Consider the following 24,188-nt stretch of genomic DNA (forward strand, 5'->3'; position numbering starts at 1 on the left):
GCTCCAAATCCACTGAAGTCCACGGGAGCCTTCTACTGACTTCCATGGGATTTTGATCAGATCTTTTGTGCTGCCCAACTGTGTGTCCCTTTGCCACACCTCTCCCAATGGGAGAGCAAAAGGGAATGGAATGAGCATGTTTTCACTGTCTGACAGAGAGAGGACTGGCTGTAAGGGGCCAGTTTAGGCAGTTTGGCCTAGCAGTCATAGCTGGGCTGGGGTCGACACGTAAGGGATGGTAGTCAGTGAGCAGCGGTCAGAGCCCGAGTTCAATAAGCAAAAGTCAGTGTCAGGCTGGGGCTGGAGATCAGGGATAGTACCAGGCTGGAGTCAGGATGCAAGAGTTAGACTCAGTCAGATGAGGGTCAGAAGATGAGGTGATGTCTGGAGTTACAACAACTTACCCAGGCAACTTGGGGCATCTGCCAGGGTTCAGTAGTGCACTTTCCGAATCAGAGGGCTGCAGGGTACTGTCATTCTCGGTTCTTTGGGCAGTACTTCCCAGTGCTTCCTGGAGGTGGCTCTGCATGCCCCCTGGTGGCACTGTGAGCATATCAGCTGTGCCAAGCTCTACAGGTCTGTGTTCTAGTCCATGGTCCTTACAGAGGCTGAGAAGAAGCTACACAGGCATTGCGCAACCTTGCATGCTGCAGAATACCATCAGCTATGAGACAGCAGTGACCAAACAGCATGTGCAGGGGCTCTGGCCACTATGACAAACCCTGAGATAGAGCACCGGTAATGGTTATATGGGGGCTGAAATTAAAGGGGAGTTAAGGCTGCTCAACGCTGTGCAGAATCAGGTCTGTGTGGCTGGGCAGTTGGAGAGGATTCCATCCCCACTATGGATTCCCTGCTCAAGACTCATTTACATGAGCTTTGCCTAGGGATTGGTATTCAATACTAAGGGCATATGCACCTTTTCCACAACCCTATGAGAAGTTTCACTGTTCAACAAACAGCATAGCACAGCTTTCTGTGTATCCACATATAATACACGTGTGTGTATCAAATAGGGGTGCATGACTATTTAGAGAGATATATGTATAATTGAAATTATTATGTAAATGATTGGGGGGTGTTTGTTATATATACGTAAGCTTAAAAGGATTTGTTTTTGAACAATTTAGTAAAAGGCTTGAGGATAATCTGCTTCTCAGAGACACGTCTTTTTCCTGGAGGGGTTGCAGGTCACAAATTAGATAGTCACAATGCATTACTTCCGCTGAGTTAACTCCCAACGCATCACCTCTGTCCTTCAGAGGAAAGGGGACAGCAGACATGGTTACACATGGTGAAAATTGGAGTGTCCCCAGCAGATGTGTCTTCAATCTCCCAAATCAAAGCTGCTTGAGGGGAAGGGATGGGGGAGACTGGGAAGGAGGAGAATTTTTAATGGCCCAAAGTGGTAGGAATTCATTACTCTGATAAGGACCTGGAAGCTGTCATATTAAGCTTCAGCCATGGAGGTTCCCTAGAGAAATTTCACCATGTTCAAGATAATCTTCTTATAAACATTGTTATTTATTTATTTTTTATTTTATCCGGCATGTGTCAAGCAGGGCTGCTAAGCCTATTACATCTCCAGGGAGGCTGGGTTTTTTCTTTTAAGACTGCCTGTCTCCTTGTTGGCTGCTCTGGATGTTTCTCCATCATGGAGGACAGACTGATGCCCTTATAATTATAGCGATGGGCAAACCTTTGTGGATTTGGTGGCTCAGGTCAGATAAACACCCAAAATTCTAGATGCTCATCCAAACTGTCTGGAATTCTTGGGTCTCATAAATGGGCTGTAAATCTTACCAGAGCACCTTTTCTTGTTTTATTTTGTCACTTCTGTTTCTGGCCTCAGCCAGAACATAGAAATGTAGAAACTACAAAATACTGGAAAAGAAAAAAGATAATTAAACTTTTTGTGAATCTCAGCTGTGGAGTCAGTTTGAACTCTGGGTAAAGAGTTAGCTTAGTTCTTATTATATCCATATTAGTTCATTCAGGGCTTTACTTATAACTAGAAATGGGCCATTAGCAGAGTCTGGAACCTTTGAATCTGAGGAGTGGCCTTCAGGGGGTCAAAGCTCTGAATCTGAACCTGCCCCTAGTTTTGATTCTAGGTCACCTCCACAACTGGAGTGGGCTTATTTTGTGACTCTCCTTTATTTTTGTCAGGAAGCTAACACAAATAGCACCCTGGACAGAGCAGTACTGGGCCCCATTAGGGAAACAAGAGGGAGCTCCAGACTGACTGTCTTAAAGACTGAAGCCCTGATACAGGGGCAGAGAATGTGCTAGGGGAAGTGGCCCGGGGAAATGAACGGTGGGGGTTAAAGGAGATACAGTGCATGGCTGCTGCCTAGAGGGTCCCTGAGCGGGACCTGGAGTAGTAGGTGGGCCTGGGTCTCCCCCCGCCCTTCCCCTATTTGCCAGGGAAGGGAATGGCCAGTGAAGGGCTGCAGTTTGCCATTGAGGCAAGTGACTAGAACCTTGAGCTGAAGTTGGCCAAAGAGGTAAGTGGCTGCACAGAGGACTGCTGTTCCTCCAGAACAGGGGGAGAATGGCATGGGGCACGGCTGGAGGGCTGCATCCTGAAGAGGAAGCCACAATCCTTGAGGCAATGCGGGGCCAGAGCAGAACCGATGGTGGTGAGACACCACCAGAGGAGGGTGCTTTGTGAAAAAACTGAGTTAATTCCCAGAATGACCAGCAGGAGGCACCATGGTGGTGAGTCCCACCCTGTTACATGGGGCCTTCACTGAATTATGGAAATTCCTGTTGGCTGGGAACAGTTAATAAAGTGCTGTGCCTTGTCTCTCATATGAACCTCATTACTCAAGCCTGCAGCACAAATGTGTTAGGCCCATTACACCCTGACATCTTGTTTAGTGTAATTTTTGTACCAGGTGCCTGTACTGGACATTATCTGAGATTGTATTTTTACAAACTTAGAAGCTCTGAAAGATTTGAAGTTGCCAGTGTGAGAGCCCAATATGTTTCTGTGCCTTATGATGGTGACAAAAGTTTGAATTCAGAGCTCAGACACTTACTGACCCATACTTTTACAGATTGATCCCTTGTCAAGGCTGTCCTCATCAGATGTGGAAAGATGGATGGATAGATGGGTGAGTGGCCAACACTATGATTCACTGTCAAGGACCTTTGTTCCCTTATGGGAATGAAAAGGGTAACTGTAGGATTTGAGGAAAGAGTTTGGATTAAGAGATAACTTGCTTATTCTGAATGGAATCATTTTGGACAGGGTGAAATCGATCTCTGACCAGAGAAAGAGAAAAGAGGGAGAAAAAATTCCTCTTTAAGTGGCCATTTTGCAGAGGAAATGTCAGGCTCTCACAACTCAATGGGAGATTAGAAATGGAGTAAGTGTAAGACACGCACACATATACATGCTCATACTCAGGAGACTTTCCTACAAAAAATCAATATGACCTTATCTGACTTCTGCAGTGTCAGGACAATTAAACATTTCCTCATTACCTTTTTGGTATTGGATTTAATTTTTGAAGTTCTTCTCATCAGTGGATGGATGGAGAGGAAAGGAATCTCGGCAAGCATGCTCTCAGAGAGGGAAGTTAATGCGTTATAGCCATGGAAATAATGTACTTTACCCCATTGACCACTGCACTCACTACCCTTAATTTTTTTTTTTTTTTTTTTTTTACATTTCCTGGTTATAGATACAGAAGTGATCGGTAGAGTAGAAACAGAAGTGATATCTGCAAAGGAACCAAATTTTCATCCCTGCCCATAGTGCAAAGTTTCACAGGCCAATGAGACCACCTTCTCCAAATGTTGAGGTCACATTTATGGGTTTCTCTTTAGCTTATAGCAAAACCTCACAGAACAGAACCAGCAAAAAATAGAGATGGGCCCAAGCTGCAAAGTCTGGACCTGGTTTTTAACATTTCCAATAGGTTGTGTTTGGATCAGGAGAAGTGGGGAGGCTGGGTTTGGCTCCTTAGAATATTAAGGGTTAATCATAAACTTTGGATCTTGGATCGGATCCAGATCCAAATTTTTCCAAAGCGCAGTGGTGTTCAGAACCCAGGCTTTTGTTCAAGCTTGTCTTAAAAAAAAAAAAAAGAAAGGTTATTTGTTTTCCAAACTTTGCATGGGAAATCAGTGAGGCTGGCTCAGTGTTGGAGCTGGCTGAATCATAGAAAAACGTATCCAAGAATCATTATTCAATGATAAAATTGTCAGAGTTTGTAGTGCCTTCATTCTCCAAGAATTATTCAACCAATTATAGTCAAGGGTTGTGTGAGTCTTCCATGAGAGCTGTCTGGAAGGCCGTCCACACAGCATGAGCCCAACAACTTTATTGTTAACTTTACATTGTCCGAGTATCTTTCATCCTGCAGGATCCCAAAGTCTTCTACAGACTGTTGGCCAGATTTTTAAAAGTAGCCTCTTTTTATATCTATAGACCAAGTGCACAGTTTTAATACTACCGAGGCCAATCCAAAGTCCTCTGAAGGTCAACAAAAAGACTCCTATTGACTTCAGTGGGCATCAGAGTAGACCCTTAGGCCTCCTAGTATCTGATTTGCTGGTTCAGCGAGGGAATTATGCATCTAAATCTTGTAATTTCCAGTCTCAAATAATTGTGCACCCAATATTGAGCTGTTTGAGCTTGTAAATGTGTAGGTTTTGGAGAGGAGGCGCAATTAAGACCATGTCAAAATCCCAGTGTGAAATCCTGGCCCCATTGAAGTCCATGTCAAAAACTTTCATTGATTTCAATAGGGCTAGGATTTGCATTCCAGCTAATATATGTTAAAGGATCTCTCTTCCATCACTGAGCACAGCTATCTCTGGGGCTGAATATAACAGCTAATACCGAAAAGGAGAAGTAAGGTTAAAAAATAACTTCTCCAATACAGACTACCAGGAAATTTTGGACACGCAAGAATGGGCAGTAAGTTATCTACCTAATCTACTTTACCATTGCTGCTGGACTTCTGTGGGTTGTCACTATTGCTGGATGTTTGACGTGCTTTCAAAATGGCGTTGATGTTGGATTTTTGCTGTTACATAGTAGAATGAGATTGTTTCAGTCAGTGCAGAAAATGGTTTTATCACCAAGTAGTACTGGGTTTTGTCTTTCTGATATTTTAAAAGGAAATGCAAACAACCGTCTATTTAAAGCTGGGCATACACTGCAAACCCTGTTTACTAACATTCATTCATAGTGCAAACTGCTGTTCATGCCAACCAACATGTGTGTGCTCCTTTTTATTCACTAGTAGAAAATATACAAGTGTTTTTAGTAGTATAAACATTTGTGGGAAGGTGACTTCGTACAAATACCCATTTTCATATACAAACATGAGGGTTTTATCCACAAACTTTTATTCTCTGCTCATGTGTCATCATTTATTATTTCCCTGCTTCAAAAGTTTGAGAAATCTAATCAGGGAGCAGAAACAGCACACTGTAATTTAGGTGATCAGTCAACCGCCATGAATAATGAATAACAAATAGTTGGAGTGACCAGTTCACAAACAAGCCATAGGCTCAAATTTATGTGTATGAGCTGTTCATTTGATAATTTTGAATAATGAATATGGTCCCTATTCAGCAAGGCACTTATGGACTTACTTAACTTTCAGCATGTGGGTAATCCCATTGACTTAACTGGGACTGCTCGTGTGCTAAATGTTAAGCACGTGCTTCTGGATCAGGGGCTAAATTCATATCTAGCAGTCTGTTTGCAGATGCTTTTTGAACAAAAAAAAGGACTGAATTCACCGGATAAATTATTTACCATGAATCATGCAGGCAGCTTTATTTTAAATTAGCACTTACTACATTCCAAAGATGAATTTGAAAATGATTTGAAAAGTGTTTCTTTGTGTAAATAAGAAATAGTGCACTCAGTTATGAGAAGAAGATATTTAATTTTGTTTATTTCATTGCCTTTGTCCACTGTATAAAACAACTTCAGCTTAGCTCGGTTTATGACTCAACGAGTTAAGTGAAAAGTGTAAAGGGGGGGAAAAAACCCCTCCACAGATGCTAAACCCCACTCACACTTCTGTTTAGCAGCCCTAAGTGGAACAGCTAGAGGAAATCTGATCAATGCTGTTCAAAAATGTGTTAAAATTAGAAAAGCTACTTTTCCCCATGGAGAACAAACACTGTCAGCCCATCATCCTCCAGTAATAATATATACAGCTATAAAGAAGTGCCACTTAGTTGCACAGTAACAGAAGGGCAAATGGGCCATCTAGGTCTATCCACTTACTTTGCTAAGGTTTGTATCTTCTGTAACGTCCCTTTTCTGTAAGTGCTGGTCTGACTCTGTTCTTTTGTGAAAATATTCATGGCTGCAGCTTGTATTGCCACCTTTGGTAGAATTCATGACACCAGTGATGCTTAGTTCTGACAGAGTACGTTGGTTTACATGTCAAAACACTGCACAGGCATTCAATCCTCACAACCGTCTTGTGAGTCATGTGGGTAGCTAGTAGTAGCCCCACCTACAATGGGAAAACTGAAATAGTGAGGTGAATGACTAGCCCAAAGCCACACAATGGGTCCGTAGCCATCAGGAGTAGAGTTAAGAATCTCTAGTCATCAGTGCTGTGGATGTTCCATACCAGCCATCTCGGTCCCACTTTCTTGTTCTGGGGTGTAATCCAGACCAGTGATGGCTTATATCACTGAGTGCCCTGTAACACTGGATGGTGTGAAATGGTCTGCTGTGGTAGTTTCCTTGTCCCGGTGCTCCCAGCCAGCATACACGTGTGCACTGAGTGTCTGTGTGATAAGCCACCCTGGACCAGCCACTCTGATGGCAGCAACCTGCTTGTTACACTCTGGTATCAACCATCTTTTTGGTTACATCTGGCAAGATGACCCCAACACCCTCAAGTCCTGCATTTTCCCAAAACTCTGTGTTCAGCAATGTCCAGCTCTTCCCTAGCTCATTCAGAGGAATAATAAGATGTATCTGCCCATCTAAAGATACAAAATGCAACAGTTTATCATGCTAACTACTGTTAACAATCACTTCAGTTCAAACACAGCATTGGGTCGGTTTGATTAAAAGTAAAACAAGATTATTAACAAAAGGAGATACGATTTTAAGTGAGCTCAAATACGAAGCGTATTGATAGAAATGGTTACAAGCAAATAAAAGAGAAAATTGCTTTCTAGAGACTAGGACTTCATAAAGCTACAACTCTTAGTTCAAATTAATGTGGTAAGAATCCTACCTTCTAGCAAGATGGCTGATCACCCTGTAGGCCAGGATCTCCCACAAAGACCAGAATGCTCGGTTCCTTTGTCTTCTTAGGTAAAGATAACTTTGGGTTTTTTGCCCCTCTCTTTTATAGCCCAGTGAACCTTTGAAATGGCTTCTTTTGAAGGGTACCCGCCAAAGTAAGCTTCTTTCAAGCTGTGAGGAAGCAGACATGGAATCTGGTGGTGAAGGAAGTTCCATGCTAGTCTTTTCTCCTGCTAGTGTATGTTAAAAAGCAAATATGTCTGCTCCTACAATATCCTCCCCCTGATGTGATGTTGAGTGGTTACCTCCTCCCCTTGTTGGTTTGATGGTTTTGTTTACCTTTTATGTAAATGCATTCTCATTGTCTCTTAATGTACCTTGGAAATACCTTCAAGGTGGTGGAACCACATTCATATGTCTAGGATGGGGCAACTTCAGTCCTGCTTGGAAGACTCACTTTTGTAACATAATTCCCAGTATGTTGTAATTTTGAATTTGTCTTCCATACATATACCTGCAATAATGTTAATGATTGTTATTAACTTTCTATTGATATCTTACAAGTTATGACATTAGGGAGCTGAGGTACAGTTAACTGGTCAGGACAGCTGACCCCTACTACATCAGCGAGTCCCCTGCCCTCTTGCACTGGGATGCTTTAGGGCCATGCCCGCACCTTACTTTCCTCCTGCATTATGACATTTCTCCTCCTTTAATTTCGCGACAGAAGAGACAAACATGTTGGTGGAACTGATTGAAAATTATTTTTCCATGAGAAATTTTCAAGATTTTTTTTCACAGAAATTTGAATACCAAAAAGTTTTGTCTGAAAACTGAAACATTTTGACTGAAAACTGAAATATTTCAATTTGGAAATGCTGTCACAGTGCAACTTGGGAGCAGTATTCCTTATGTTCCCACTCTCTGGTCAGACTATATGGCTAGGTGCACTATGGTCTCCCCTGTTAGAAAGAGGAGATTGTTCATCAAAGATGCCCTTTCCCATGGTGCTTTATGGGAAATGTAGTTCAGCCGGGGAGCCCAGCCCACAGAGAAGAATAAGGACATTAAGCAAGCAACTGAACTACAACTCCCATGAGGCCCTACTGCAGTACTTCCAAATCAAAATATTTTAGTGTTTAGTCAAAAATTCAGTTTTCTATTGAAACAGTTCTGATTTTTTATTTAAAAATTTTGACCAGCCTTCTGTGTTGACCCCAATGAACATCTTAGCACCGTGTACACCATTGTGTGGCATTCAGCATTAATTACAATAAGAATAATGTATTACTGTTGAACTCCTTCTGTGACAAATTCTGAAACATCTATAGGAGTGGCAATACTTTAACATCACACCTTTATAGTCTAGGGCGCCCGCCAGTAGTACCCCTGGAGCTATCTCAGGCATCTGCAGAGACCTCTCTGGCACTATTCTCAGGTGACCACAGTGATACTCCCAGAAGAGTCTTGGGTATCCCAATGATGCCATCAGTCTGGTCTCAGGTACTACCAGTGCCATCTCGAGGCACCTGGCTGTGTTCTGGCATCTTCTGGTGATGACCCTGCTGCTGTCTCTAGCACCTGCAGTGATACCCCAACACCAGCTTAGCACCCATCATGGTGCCCATTTTAGGTGTAGGACATATGCAGGTGCTGGTTTATTGGCATATGGTGGCTTATTCTGCTCTCACTTACACCAATGGAAAACTTTGGCTTCATGGAGTTACTTCTGATTAACGCCAGTGTAAGTGAGAGGCCTGGAATCAGATTCACAGGCACTGTCCATAGGGCACAGTCTAGGGTTAGAATTCACAATATAAGCCTTTGTAGGCCAAAAAATATACACCACCATGACCTTTCCGAGGCTTTCTCCAACCACTCACAGCCTGGAAGATGTTTCATGTCTGATACAGTCCTCCAGAAAAGGGTGGTTAGGTCAGCTTGCGCCTTATAATGACATGAATTCAGAGGTGACATAGGAATTAATAGAACATATTACAATAGTAATAACCCATGACTAAGGAACTTGCCAATTTGTACCTACTGATTTATGCATCCATCCCATCCCAGGCTGGGAACAAAGGGGAACACGTCCACGCCTATCAGCTAATTCTGTGGCAGATCTACAGAAGCACTTGTGACATTCACACAGAGACCAAATGAGCTCTTAACGATTCACTCTGCACTGTGCATGAAGGGGCCTCAATGTTACAAATTCATGTAATAGTCATCTGCTGTATGTATGTAAGCACACAGCTCTGCTCTTTGGGAATCACACAGTGCCCAACAAAAGGGAGTCTGGGATTACTACTGAAAATGTGGTTTCGTGGGTGAAATCAAACATCCCAAACACACCAGCAACACTGTGCCTTGTGGCCTCTATTTCTTTTTGTGCTCAGGACACTGGCTAAAGCTCCAGATAATACAATGCAGGGAATATTCAAGTGCAAGTGCATGACGGGAGTACTAGATGATTTAATAGGTCTTTTTTCCTCCAGTTTATATGGGGTCTGGTAAAGAGATGGACTTTTAGGCCCTAACTGGCCAAAGCATGCCAGAAGCTAGTTAATATAGCTAGAACTGTGCATTAACTGAATAAATGTGATTTTGTACCTCAATTTAAGGCGTGTGTGGCAGGGGGCTTAAGTCTTTCCTATGGCCTGATTTGAATATCAATTTATAAGGGGAGCAGTCCAGGCTTGGTACTGTGATCGAGGGAAAAATGCATGATGAAATGTCTGGGCTTATGGGGAATCCCCTGGGATGGACCCACATAGTTATCATTGTCACCTTGAAGATCCAAGCCAGCTAGTTCAGTCTGCCCTGTCTTCCCCTTCATCCCTGGGCGACTTTATCAGGAGGGGCAGGAATGCCAGCAGATAAAAGTGTGTGCTTAGAGGCCTGATTCCTTTAACTCATTAAAGCCCCAGGCCTCAGAGTACAGCTGGGGGAAGAGTGAAGATGAGAGGCCAACAGAGTGGAGGAAGAGATAACAGAAAAGAGGCTTTTTGTTATATAAACAAAGCCCAGCTATCAAGGAGGTAAATGAGAGAGAAAGAAAGGGAGCTGGGAGATGTGCAGGCAGAGGTATTAAAGGAGGCAAATGTAGCATTATCATCAGGAAGCAGTGTAAAAGGAATTATTAGAAAATCATTGGCTGGTTTAACTACGCTTTCTTTACGAGCAATCTCTCAGGATGTGCTATTGTTTGTTGAGGACTGACCTACAACTAGCAACAGAGTCCCTGTCAGGATTTGATAACTGGGGTCTTTCTGATCAACGAGAACACTCCAGTGCTCTTAAGCTTATTGCCTTTATGGAGAAGAGTGACGTCTTTCCTGAAATGAGGTGGGAGGTCACTGCAATTTAGCACTGATTCAGCTCAGGATGAAAGGACCTTGATTCAGGCATCGATACTGGCCAGGTCAAAGACAAAGTGACAGCTCCATGTGACAGAAAACTTGATCAGAATTGACAGCTCATGAGTTCTGGGCTCAAGAACCCTATGCTTGATCTCCCAGAAGAGACTCAGGGCTGACCATATAGAGGCTCTGCAGTGTGGTTCTGAGCAGAGATCCTAACAGGTGCAGGTTATGATCCAGATGCTCAAACCTTGAGAGTTACAGGATACTGGAGCCCTTTCCTCATCAAGCCTTTAAAATAATGGGAAGATCCTCAGCTGGTGTAAAACAACTTAGTTCCATTGACTTCAATAAAAATCTGCTGATTAACACTGGGTGAAAATCGAGTCTAATGTGTTTATTCAATTAGTCAACAGAAAGATCCCATGCCAGTCACCAATACCATCTCCTTCTTGGAGCTACAATTTTGCCATCAAGTATATGTTTAGTATAAACCCCTTTCTGCAATACTATCTGGACATCTTTTCTTCCTATCACTGACTCAACATTAGTGCAAGAGTGATCAGAGACAAAACCAGAGCTTTTTGCTCTTTTCTAACATAGCTATTTCATGCATGGAAGCTCAGGGTCAGATGCAGTGGGCCCTGTGCAGTGAGGTTCCTATTGCTTTTTATCCAGTTTTCAAGCTGATGTGGTTGAAATATGAAGAAGCTGAGTGATTTTCTTGATTCACGGTGAGTGGCTTAAATTAGTGCTCACTGCTAGGCCACAAGGCCTGCCGCCAGCTTCATTTGCCTGCTCAATCTTTCCCAGCTGCCACTGATTCAGCACTAGTGTCTCTCTGCCAATATATCTTAAGGTGATCACAGTCATTGGCCTGTTTCACCAACTGCATTCGGAAGATAGCGCACTTTTGCATGCTTTCCAGCACTGACCTCACTCTGCTACAAATGCCTTTCTCCTCTTCTCCATGGCATGGATGGCAAAGGGCCTTTCTTCGAGGACAGCACTAGCTGTCAGTCTCGTCTGTCCCAGAGATTCAGGTCAGAGCTGGGAAAACCACTGAAATCTTATGCAGACTCATACCTGGTCTCAATACAGTGCGTCTTCTCATTTCTGCCTTGTTGGGCTTTGCTTCGTTTCTTCCTCTTCTGACCCCCGCTACCTTATATTTCTTGCAATTCTGGTCATTGCTGCAGTAAATTGGCTTGACAGGTGTGAAACTTGCAAGATGTAATGTTTCATACAAAGCCTGTCAGGAGTGCTGCATTTTTAGCATGGGGAGAGAACAAAATGAGCTCACAGGCGCCATACACCATCCCCAACACCCCGAACATGGCAGTACTAACAAATGCTTCTGATCCTCAGATAGCAATTATGGCACTTTCAATTTGCATTGTGCCAGGGGACAGGAGTTTCTCCTTGACTCAGGGATCTCCCCAAACATTAGATTGCTGCCCTGCCAGCCTGTCAGTTAGTCAGCTGTGCAAGAATGTGGGTGCCTGTGTGTTTTTAACAAGTGTCACTAGCTGGACATGATGTGATTCAGAGGGAGTGTATATTTTTCATGTGATTTAACCCACATGAGGTTGTAGGAACAGGGATGATAAATATGTGTCTTTGTTGTTCATTAAGAGACTAGATTATGTGCAGAAACTAAAAGCAACATAGAAAGATGAGGAGAGGAGGGGGGAAGGAAGAGGAAGGTGATTTGATAAATCCCATTGCATGCTAGGACCCATTGCATGCTAGGACAGAAAGAGTTATTGATTGGCTATTATAGTTTGGTCTCTGCCCCCTTTTATTCAAGCTCTTTTAACTGAAAAATATAAGAAAGTGGTTTTTGATTTTATGTAACTGATAAGGTACCAGCTCATGTTATTTTAATCAGCGTCTGGGGCATTTGATGAAGGTAGGATGTAGGGAATGGGAGGAGATGTGGGAGTTGTATGTAATTACCAAACCCATAGAGCCTCCACCTCTGTCAGTTTCACTCTTGGGACTAGAAGCCCTGAGCGCAGCCTCCTGAGCCCAAGGACAAGGCACAATTCAGGAAAACAAGTGCCCTCTAGAAAACAAGAGGAAACTGCTGTTGCATGTAACAAATGCCTTGTGAATCTGGGGCCAATCTGTGTGTTTTTAGAACCTAGTCAAGTGGTGCAACCCACTAGAGTCAGCAACGGTGAGTGGGGACAAATGTCGTCCAGGCATTTCCCACAGAGCTCTGTCAATGGCCCTTAGCCGTAACCTGCAGCAATCCCTATTAGTCCACTCCAGGATGTCTCTTAGGCAGACACTAACAGTGGCAATGATATCTGATTGTCTCCTTTGCTATTCTGCTTTGCAGGAATAGTATGGACAACCCTGGAAAGGGATAGGGAAGAATTGTCCTGCAAGCTTTAAAATAATTGCTTTGAGCTCTTTAAATCCTACCACTTTATCTTTAAAGCTTTTCTGGGAAAAAGAGATACAGTAAGTATTTTCATTGTTTGGAATATTTATTGCAGTTACAATTCATATTTAATATTCCTAAGGAAATGATAGCCGTGAACTCAGACTTGCCTGCATGGCCATGAGGTGGACTGTTGGATAGACTATTTTTCTTTCTTTTGGACTCTATGTCTGAAGAGTCACTATACGCACCTGAGGAATGTTATCTTTGCAAACACATAGCCAAGTTATAAAACCTGTGGCCTTTGCCAGGTTAGGGATACCACATTGTGTGTCTGAATGAACTAGGCATTAAAGCTGCAGCAGACAGTGCATGTGTGGGCTGACAGGCCCATGGAAAGTTCTAGCTGGGCACAGCACTGGCCTCACACTAGCAATTGCAGGATAGGATTCTAATCTGCCTGTTCTTCAAGGGCAGGACTGCATTTTCCGTATGTATGGAAAGCAGTGTATGGACTTGCAGTGCACTCTGCAGAAGCCTAACCAAACCTTTCTAGCACATGTAGATTTTAGGTTTAAGAGAGCAATTTAAAGTAATAGCAGAACATCGGCTGTATCATACAGGATCAGACTACCAGACCCTCCAGTCCTGCCTTTGATGTAGACGAAAACCTGGTGATTTAGAGAAAGAGGTGTGGAAACCCTAATACACCTATGCAGTTCTGTAATGCTTTCTATGGAAGGGAACAATTCCCTTCCTCCCGCCCAGGCTTGTAGCAATTAGCTTATTCCATGAAGTGTAATGTTTGTTTGTTGCCTTATTCATGCAAAACTAGAAATGTTGCTTTTTGCCATGCCTTTAACAGATCCTTTGAAGCCCATCCACAGCACTGGACTCAATTTTAAATCACAAGGACTGATAGATGGGGAGGAGTAGTGACCAACAAAGGTTTGTTGACCATGTGGTTATGGCAGATAGCTGGGTGATCTCTTGTTTTAACCAGTGTTTTGTCCCCAAGGAGAACCTGATTCAATTTGCTGTCGGCACCTGAAGTGGTAAAAAGTTTCAAGACATGGAAGAGATGTTTTGGCATCAGCCAGAATGAAGGACAATGCTTATGCCAATATCATTGCATATGAGGACTGAATGACTCACACTTAGGTGAAACATTGTGGCTTACCCACAAGCTCTGAGTAAGGGGCAATGCATAGCTGTGCTGCCTCAGGAGCAGGGATCATATTGTCACATTTCATATGTTTTCACTGCAATTAAACATCTGTGGCTGGGCGTGTCAGCAGGCTCCAGCTACAAAGCTGTATAACTGCAGTGTAGATGTTTGGGCACAGGCTGGAGCCTGGGCTCTGTGACCTGCCCCCCTCGTGGGATCCCAGGACCTGGGTTCCAGCCTGAGCCTGAACATATGCACTGCAATTAAACAGCCCCATAGTCCGGGCCAGCCTCTGGTGTCTAATTGCAGTGTAAACATACCTCCTCCTTGCAGCAAGGGGGAAATAATCTGTGCTGGTGCTGTATTGGATGTAGAACAGATGCTTCTCCTTGCTGGCTCAGTTGAACTGGCTACTGAGTTGGGGCTGGAGTCAAGGATCCACCTAATTCCTATGCCCACCTCCTGCTCAGGTGGGAGAGTGGCTGTAAGGCTGTTCTCCCCTCCATGCTGCATCCCATGATGTGGGAGCCCACCTAGGAGAGTAAGGGAGCACCTTATGCCCCCTTACTCCCCTTTACAGGTGAGTAATACAGGTAATGATGATGAACATGTCCTGTCCAACAGTAGGCAGAATTCCATCTCAGAGAATAGTGTTTCTGCAACAAGGTGTTAAAGAGGAAAGTTTTTCCCTAGCTAAATTGGGCAAGGGCTTTACAGGGTTTTTTTTTGTGTTCGTGATTAAAGTGGGTGCAAACCTGGTGTAATGCTCCTAGCAGGCTTGTCACTTACCGATCATTGTCAAGGAAATCCTACAGGGTCCAGTTAAGATCCTGGTGAAGTAATGGATGAGATTGAGCACAGAATCCTCAAGTTATCATCATCATAAGAAAAGCTGTCTGAGCCCTTGTGAGGTGATCCAGAGGCTAACTAGATATTCCAAATGGCTTTGAATGTCCACAAATGTGTGTTTGCAGGAAATGTTCAATATGGAGCTCAGCCATTTAGTTTCATTCTTTTTTGTAGCATGCTTTCCTGGCATAGCTCTGCTGAGCATTGGAGGTGCCAAATAAACTGATGCCAGACCCAGAGGCAGAATGAACAATAAGCTTCCCACTTTCTTTAGATTCAAAGCTAACCCATTATAGTTTTATAGCAATGAAATTCTTTGGCTGCTTTTCCACATATTGCTGACTGAATGATTTTGCCCTCTGCTTGTCTGACAGGGTGCCTTACTTTGATGGCTAAGCTACTTTAAGTATATAACATGACAGGGGTGGAGAATAGTATTCACTTTAGGAGGCAATATTATGGTTCAATATGCTCTAAGTTTAAGACCCTCTTAAAGCCAATATCCTCTACTAAGGAGTATGGCTGCAGAACAAGAACAATCATTTCTATTGCTGTATGCTCTGATTTATAGATAATATGGTTGGATGAATTTTAGGATAGCTGGCCTTTTCTGAAAAACCCTGTCTAAACTAAGTTGTCTTTTCCAGTCCCTTGGTAAGCTCTTCCCTGGAGGTGGCACACTTGTTGGGTTAGCAGCATTAGTAGATGACTTGATGTCCGCTACCTTGTGGAAGCAAATGCTGTTGAACTCTGACAGCAGAAGTAGGAGGAATTTTTCCTTCCCAAAACTCGGTTCTTTTCTTTCAGTATAAGCTATATTTTGCTGCCATCCAGAAGTAGGAGCATAAGATCTATCAGACTGCCCAACTCACCCATACTGCATAAGTGAGAACTGTAGTCTCTGCCTTTAGCTCCTGGGGAGCCCTTAATTCCTCACATTTCAAAGAGTAAGCAAGAAGTTGACTTGGGCTGCTTGGACACTACGAAGACTGCAGAAAGAAGTAGGGATGAAGCACAGTCTGAATAAGGGGGAGATTTTGGGTTCTTTTACTTGGATTTAGAAAATATGGGGTGGTTTTTTTTGGCCCTTTGTCATCCTGTGCCAAAGAATGGAAAGTCTTTGAAGCCAAAGCATAAGTGAGCCAACGGTCTTGATCCAACGGAGCAACAAGCATTTTCCACTCAGCTATAATAAATAATTTTTAAAGTGAAATGAATGGTCAAAGAAGCTAGATTGGCAGCCTGAGCAGGGACACTGCAGTCTCCCTTCTGACCCCCGCCCACCAATGTACCTCATCCCTCACCTGGATTCCAGTTGAAGCTTTGGCCTCACTGCTGAGCCTGCCAACAAGGGTGCCAACTAGCCCCAGGGATTTTGGTGATGGGATCACCTTTGAGCACCAGGAACACACAGATCCCATTAGTGCATTTCACATGAAGTAGTTTAGTAATCACTGTACCTAAGGAGAAATTTGAACCAATGACCTAGAGGCAAGAGGCTCTATATCCCTTTGCTATACTCCTGAGAGGTCCAGTTTCCCCAAACAACTGTTTTATAAACTTGATGCCTTTTTATTCCTTGGGACCTCTGATGCCTTGGACAGTTGCACATTGAGCCAGAGACACTCCACTATCTGTTCCTCAAAGCTAGGTGGTAGTTTTAAAATAGTTTATTAACTGCTAAAGAAAGGCTTTCCTTTATAATGAACCTTTCCCCAGTATTGAAAAACAGCTATATCTGTCTTTCCATTTCTAATAAATGGCTTCTTAAGGGTTTAATTAACTTCTCTGCACTCTCTCTTTGTGGCAAAGTGTCACCCTGACCACAAGACAAATTCTGTTTGTTCCTTTTCTCAAGAGAGTGCTGGTCTGTCAGATAAACTGCTCTGCCTAATGTGCTGTGGCTTTTCTATTTAAACTTTACCTATTATTCCAGAGAAGGAAAAGGTAATAATAGAAATTAGTGTACTAGGGAGACTAGATAGCTCAAGTGATGGGCTTGGTAATGAGAGAAAATTCTAGGTCATTGGTTTGAAATTGAATATTGTTATGCAGGCCAAGTAAATAGCGAATGCATGTCCTCTCCCACGCCTCTGGATATTGTAATGCTGTGCTGGGTGTCAGGGTGACAGAGATGTTTACCAGGATCTTACAACAACTTAGAAAATAGAAATCAAACCTTTAAGAGTCCCTATGACCTGACCTTTCCTCTCCTGATCCTCCTTGTGTCCCAGTGCTGTGCCTTTAGATGTAATATGAAGGAAGCACACAGGCAGTGGGGTCCAAATAACCATGTTTACTAACCACCCAGCATGTAAAGCCTCTCTACATAGATACATTGCTGCTCTGGCAGGCTTCTGAAACACAGAAAACACTGAAAGCCACTAAGGGCTTGTGACCCATTTGCTGGAATATTATCCAGTTCATACACACTGCACCTACTCTTGTTCCTTTAACGTTTGTTAGGCCTCTTGTCCGTCAGCCTCACTCAAATGGGGAATCTTCCCATAGACAGCAATGGGTTTTGGATCAGGCCCAGTCTGGGCTTCTAACTTTTTCAAGGCTTAAAATCTATCTGGAGCACATATTTTTGTTCTTCCAGGAGCTCAGTGTTTGTTTTTTATGCTATTAAAAAAATCAATAAAAGTAAAATTCAGTCATCATATTATTGAGAAATACACTCCAGGCAGCAAAAGAAAATAACATACTCCATCTCTGCTGCTGTGATCCAGGAGCTGGTGAGAGGACACACCTTTGCTGCCTGATCATACACTGTGCCCTAGTCAATTCCCTGTGTTTTTCCATTGGAAGACCTGGCGGGTTGCAGGCAGCTACACGGAGTTTGGGAAAATATCCTTTCTGAAGATAAGGCTGGGTTCCCTGGAAAGGGCCATTAGGTGCTGTAGCAAGGAAAAGTTAGCTGACTCCTATAATGGGGTCGGAGCTTGTATTCTAAATGTTACCATTGGCTTCTGAACCTGTGGCTCTAAGACCATAGTAAGTGCTGGCATAGTTGGCCCCTAACTAGAGTACCCTCTGTATGCAGATATAGCTAGGGTAGCTATGTAAATGTTATGTTACTACAGATGACTGTGAACTTGCAAGAAGAGGGTGGCTATAAAGATACTTATCTAGCGACTTCCAGCTAAGAGAAGCTCAGCACATCACTTACTGGCTCATTCAAGAGAGGATCCCTTTTGCTGTCTTGCAAGAGCTGCTGTCTTTAGGCCACTGGCTTTGGGTAATATGATATACTAGATACATAGAGCTGGAGGATTGCACACTTCATTGCTTCTGTCAGCTGAGCACATTGCACATACCAGGGACTCCTTGAATTCTCTCACCCCTCCCCCAAGCTGCCTCTGTGCCACCTTCCCATTCCCCTCCATTCCATGGGGTCTCTGCAACCCCCCACCCCTGCCTAGGCCACTCTGTGCCTCCCAAGCTCCCATGCCAGGGTCAGTTTACACCCTTATTTCTCCCTTCCTTCATATCAGGGGGTCCCCAGTCACTCCCTCTAGTGTTGCTGTGTGCCCTCCTTTCCCCACACCATGGTCCCCCATTCTCTTCTCTATGCCAGCGGTTCTGTGTTATCCCCTTTCTCTCCCAACCTCTACCCCATGCCACTGACAGGCCTCCGTGTGCCCCTCCTTCCCCCTGTTCACCCCTTCCCTTTTCTCTCCCAGACAGAAGGCGAAAGGTCAGGCAGGGTGTCGACAGGTTAAACTCTAAGGGGAACATAAGCAGAGATGAGACAGGATCTTGTCATACTGGACTGTGTTAATGGTTGTCATCAACTGCTTCTTTAGTCTTTAGACAACTGCAGACCTGCTCGAAGCTGTGGCTGTACAAACCAGAGGGCAGGGTCTCTACGTGTCCCACATTTCCCCCCAAATCAAGAGGTTGTGGCCGTTGAAGCCTGGAACATTCCCTGACATTTTAGTATAGGATAAATGTGACATTCAAAGGTTATCACATTGCTTTCAAACAGACAAACAGAGAAATGCCATCAAATCTGGCTGCAAGACCTCGCAGTAATAGGTAAGAGACAAATGAACACTAGGTCTAGCCCTCAGCTGGGAGGATTTCACTTGCTATTGACATTGTCCATTGTGTCTAGGCACTTGTTTGGCGGAGACAACAGTGCCCATCACTGAGCTCTTCCTTAGTCATCTAGCTAAAGTGATGGCTTCAGTCTGATGGGTTGTATATGATGGGGCCTAATCCCACAATGGCTGGAGCATGGACTAAAAGATCCCAAGTACCCGGTTTTCAAAGGTTTCCAGTATGACACTCGTAAGTTTGTCACATGCCTGTTGTAAACCTTATCACTGCATGTGTATAAGTAGCTGACAGATCCCATCAGGCATGAACCTGGATGATGGATGCTGAGCGCTGTTAGCTCTGTAGGTAAAGGAGTTTCACTTTATGGATTCTTAGAGAATGTTACCACCAGTGAGGAACAAGTAGCCATGATCCTGTGCTGCACATCAGCCTGCCCACCTTTATCTCAGAGTCAAACTACTCTTGATGTGGGTTAAGTGAAGCAGCACACTGGGAAGAACCTCCGTCTGCATTAGGCAATATGTTCTCTCTGGCCTGCAGCTTCACTAATGGGGCTGGCTAATTAATTGTGCCAGGCTGAGCAGTGAGGGGCTTTGCCTGCCTGAGCTTCCAGACAAAGATGGAATAATGGTCTCTAATGCACAGACATTCTCGGGGGATTTGTCCTTCCTACCAAACAAAACTAATTAACGATGGCAATAAATAAAAGCAATCCAGGCAAATGAGAACACTGAAACCTTTCAGAGGAGCCTGTTGCTGACACATTCAGTTACAGTCACCCTGGCTGCTTTGCCTGGGAGTCAGACTCAACTTCTAAGCTCAGAAAGAACATGAATCATACACATTCCTGTAGCTTAACTTGGCTAGGCGTGGGGTGAGAACTGACCAACCAGCTACTCTGGGGAAAGGACGCTGATAACACAGTGCTAGATAATTCCCCTCCCTACAGACACTCTCATGTGGGCCTTCCCTTTCTCCTCCAGGCTCCTCCACAGCACCATCCCCCCACCTCACAGGCCCCTTCCCACATGGTCTGGGATCCACATAGGGGAGAGGAAGCAGAATGAGTGGACCAGGGATGCATATTAGCCCTATTGTGCCCCCAGAGAGCTTACCTGGAAAAGTAACAAAGCCCCAGGCTATTCTCTTTTCTGCAAAGCCTCTCAGGGGTTTCTGAGGGACCAAGGTGCCTGGGAATTAGGGGAATCCCACCAGGTTTGGGGGCAGGCCTCTTTTGTAGGGGGGAATCCTCAGCCCCTGATGAGTGATATCAGGGGAGGAGAAGGATCAGCACAAAGGGCTCCTCAGGGGATTTTTTCTCCCACAGAGCCCCTCCCAGGATGTTTAATGTAGGACGGTATGATCTGGCACAGACTTAGAGACACTGTTGTAGTGGGCACCATATTTATACCACAGACAGGCAATCTGCTGATCGATCACATGTCAAACACAGGGGGGCAGGTATGCGAAATCCGCAGGTTTCCTAAGACTTTGGGCAGCTTCTTAAAGCGCCACCTGGAAGCTGTATTTTGTGCCCACAACAGCAATCCTAAAAACACACTCTCTGGTGAGGCTCACTCCTTGGGCTTGGCCTGAAGTTTTAGCCACCAACAAGAGTCAGCTTGAGGCAGATGCAACCCTCAGCAGTTAGAAGTGTGCTTGTTTACTCTGCTGCTTGATGGAGTTATTGACCACACAGTGTCCAATCAATGCTTCCTACGAGTAGGTGGGATTCTTTTCAGCCCCGATGGGCGGTTCTTGTCTCAGTATGTGCAGTGGTCCCCACCATAAATTAGAGCTAGAGGAACAGACCTGCTAAAGTAATCTGTTTCTTCATCAACAGACAGAGAATGTAGGAAAGGGAGGCCTTTTTAAATGAATGTCTGACAAAGGAATAAACCTGTTAAATGAATAGAAGGAAGAATGCAATAGATCATTGGCAGGGTAGATAAGGTTCTATGGGACTGACACACTATGGCTTAGAATACATAAGTTTCTGTAGTAAAAATGGGCTCCTCTTTGCAGTATACAGCAGCAGTGCTTTGAGATCTATGAATGAGAGAAAAGGAGAGAAAACATAAGGTAATGTTATGGTTACTTTATATGAGCCTAATATAGCAGACCCATCTCACAGGAGAATTCCCATGGACTTCAGTGGAACTACACACGTGAGCAGGGGCTGCAGGATCAGAGCTCCAGTTACCTCCCTCTGTAAAGCGCTTTGAGATCTGCTGATGAAAGGCACTATTATAAGAGCTAGCTAGTATTATTACTGTTATTATATAATGAGCTGTCACTGTTTCTCCCTTGTCTTATTTTTACAGAGGGGCAAATGTGCCCTCCAAATATTTTCTGCATTACAGATGTTTTGATAAAAGAATTTGGGTTTGACAGTCCCTCTGTTCAGTGCAGGAGGGAGGGTGGCCATCAGGGAGCCACTTCCCGCTTCCCGATTCTGCAGCAGGCCCAGCACCAGTGAGGTAAGGCGGCTTTGGGTCTTTTCTAGTTTACCCCACTGGTGTAATGTCAGTGAAGGATTGGTGGAGTGAAGCATCACCATGCTGCTAGCATGCCCCCCTTCCCTCGGCATACCCCCTTACGCCGGCAGTAAGTGAGTGCAGTTGGGGCTGGATCTGGCTATATGCCAGTGGGGAGTCCTGCACTTTGCCAGACGAAGTCTCTGCTGGCCGTTTATAGCCGGAATCTTTCCCCTTTGTCCCACTTGAGTGGCACAAAGAGCTCAGAGCTCAGTGAAGATTCTGGACCTCAGTGTGTTGCACAAGAACTTCTTCAGCATCTCAGGGCAAGCTGTACTTTCTGAAAGAATTGATTGCTGCATAGTGTTGCTGCATGCAGTTAAAGGGCTGCCAAGTCCCCTCTCCTCTGTAAAGGCAGCTGCATTGCAGTGAGGGGTGCTGTAACACATACTCTACATTCAGCTTGGAGACAAAAGGTGTATGGCTCATCACTCTCCCTACTCATTTGGGAAGGGATGAGAGCCTGTTGTCACCAGAGCGCAGCAATGAACTGCCCTGCAACAAACACACTGCCAATGACTTATTCTGAAGGAGGTAGGAAGAGGGTGGTGATAGAAAGAAAGGATTTGAGAAGTAACTTTGTCCCTAAATAAAGGTCATAGTTACAAGACGTTTTCTACAGAAGGAAAATAGTTATATTCCTCACATTATCTTTCTAAACCTTCCCAGGGTCAACTCGCCCTCAGCCTTCTTCCTCTTCAGAGCTCCAGGGAACCTACAGAAAGTGTCATAATGACACATGTGCAGATGAAACATGAGATTCTTCATCTGCCATGGCTCTCTCCCACTCGCACACTTAGCCCCCAAAGTCTGCTGTCCTCCAGCCCACTCCTCTCCCCTCCCCCGCAAACTGCACATGCACTGTAAACAATGGTACAAATGAAATTGTAGGCAAGTCCCTGCATGCTTATGGGATTGATAAATGAACCTCACACACTAAACCATTGTGCTTTAAAAATAATGAGAGGATAAAATTAGCCATTTGGCTTTCTAAAATCACACTTCAAACAGACACTTATTTACTTATTTGAATTTTTATAATACTCAGTGACAGTAAACCAATGTATTGCCTTTGACTTTGTTCTTTAAGGGCTAAAACTCAGGCAAAACTTCAATATACTGCTCTAACACTCAGCTCTGTCTCCTTTTCCAGAGACCTAGATAGAGAAATCTCCTTGTTTTCTGCGGGTGTCATTCTCCTCTGCCTTGCACCTGGCCTGGTAACTTGCACCAGTGCAAAGTGGATCTAAGAGGCTGTCATTCTGACCTAGCAGCCCTTTACATCCCCTCTGCACAGTGCAAATGATGAATACCCTAGGTGCAAGGCAATGGAGAATCAGATTTCCTATCTGCTAGAGACATGGAGCTGGATGAAAGCCAGCTGGCTTCAGTTCAGTCCCAGTAAAACAGAGGTTATGTTGCTTGGCAGAGAAGAGCATACTTGAGGAATTGATTAATTTTATGACTGCTCCTTCACCCGCAGGGCACCTGCCCCACCCATTGTCAGAGCAGTTTGTAATCTGAGGGTCTCAGCTCAGGGATCCTCATATGGCCACAAATACCTTCTTTCATCTTCAGATGGCTAAAAGACTGCACACTTTCCTAGCCTACATAGATCTCTCATACAAACCTCACTATGGTCATTTGCGCTGGGGTGGGGGGATTCTCTAACATTGCTGCCAATTCCAGATGGTATTCAAGATACAGGTTATCATCTACAAAGCTCTAAGTGATTTAGGCCCAGCTACCTCAGAGACCATGTCCCCCGTTTCTGATCTACCACGCAACATTCACTTGTCAGGAATGCTTAAATTACTGTAAATGTTCCATGGTTGAGGGGTATTCTCTGCAAATCCATGCCTCTGTATTTGCTTCTAATGGAAATACATCAAATCCTGACCCCAGCCACATTCTGAAAATGCTGCCAGATGAATCTTTTTGTCCAGATGTTTTGCTAACAGTCTTGGTGTTGAGACCACCTTTATGATTTTCCAGTCTCTGTTCTAGATCCAGAAGAAGTGCTCCACCCAGTGAACGTCCTAATGCATAGAACTGGTTACTCCAGGGATGGAGAGTCGTGGGGGAGGGGCCAGGGAAAGGAACATAAAACTTGCAGCACAAATCCCATTTATTGCAGGTGTCAGTTTCTGGTTCTGCACAAGTGCAGCTGGTATACTTACTCTCCATTGCCTCATGATTACTTTTCAGGAATTTCAGCAGAAAATTGTCGGGCTAAGTAAATGGCACAAGCTTTGACCATTTCCCCCACAATCCCCTGGGGCTCCCAGAAAGCTTTCCAAAAATCTCCTACAAGCGATCACGTCAGGAAATGGAGGACCTGTGTGATGACAGGTGTTAGAGTGCAGTGCAACAACAACTGATAGGATAGGCATGAAGCAGGGCTTCAGAGAAACAGGATGGCTAGTGTGGATAGACCACACCTTTGCTACTTCAAATAGGGTGATGCCATTGGTTCACTGACCAACTGTTCAATTCTGTGGCATCAGTGTCACCCTCCTTTCCCCCTTTCCCTCTGACCCTTCCTCTGGTCATTTAGATCAGTAATCGC

The sequence above is a fragment of the Chelonoidis abingdonii genome, chromosome 15 (assembly GCF_003597395.2).
Source record: "Chelonoidis abingdonii isolate Lonesome George chromosome 15, CheloAbing_2.0, whole genome shotgun sequence".
In the NCBI taxonomy this organism is placed as follows: domain Eukaryota; kingdom Metazoa; phylum Chordata; order Testudines; family Testudinidae; genus Chelonoidis; species Chelonoidis abingdonii.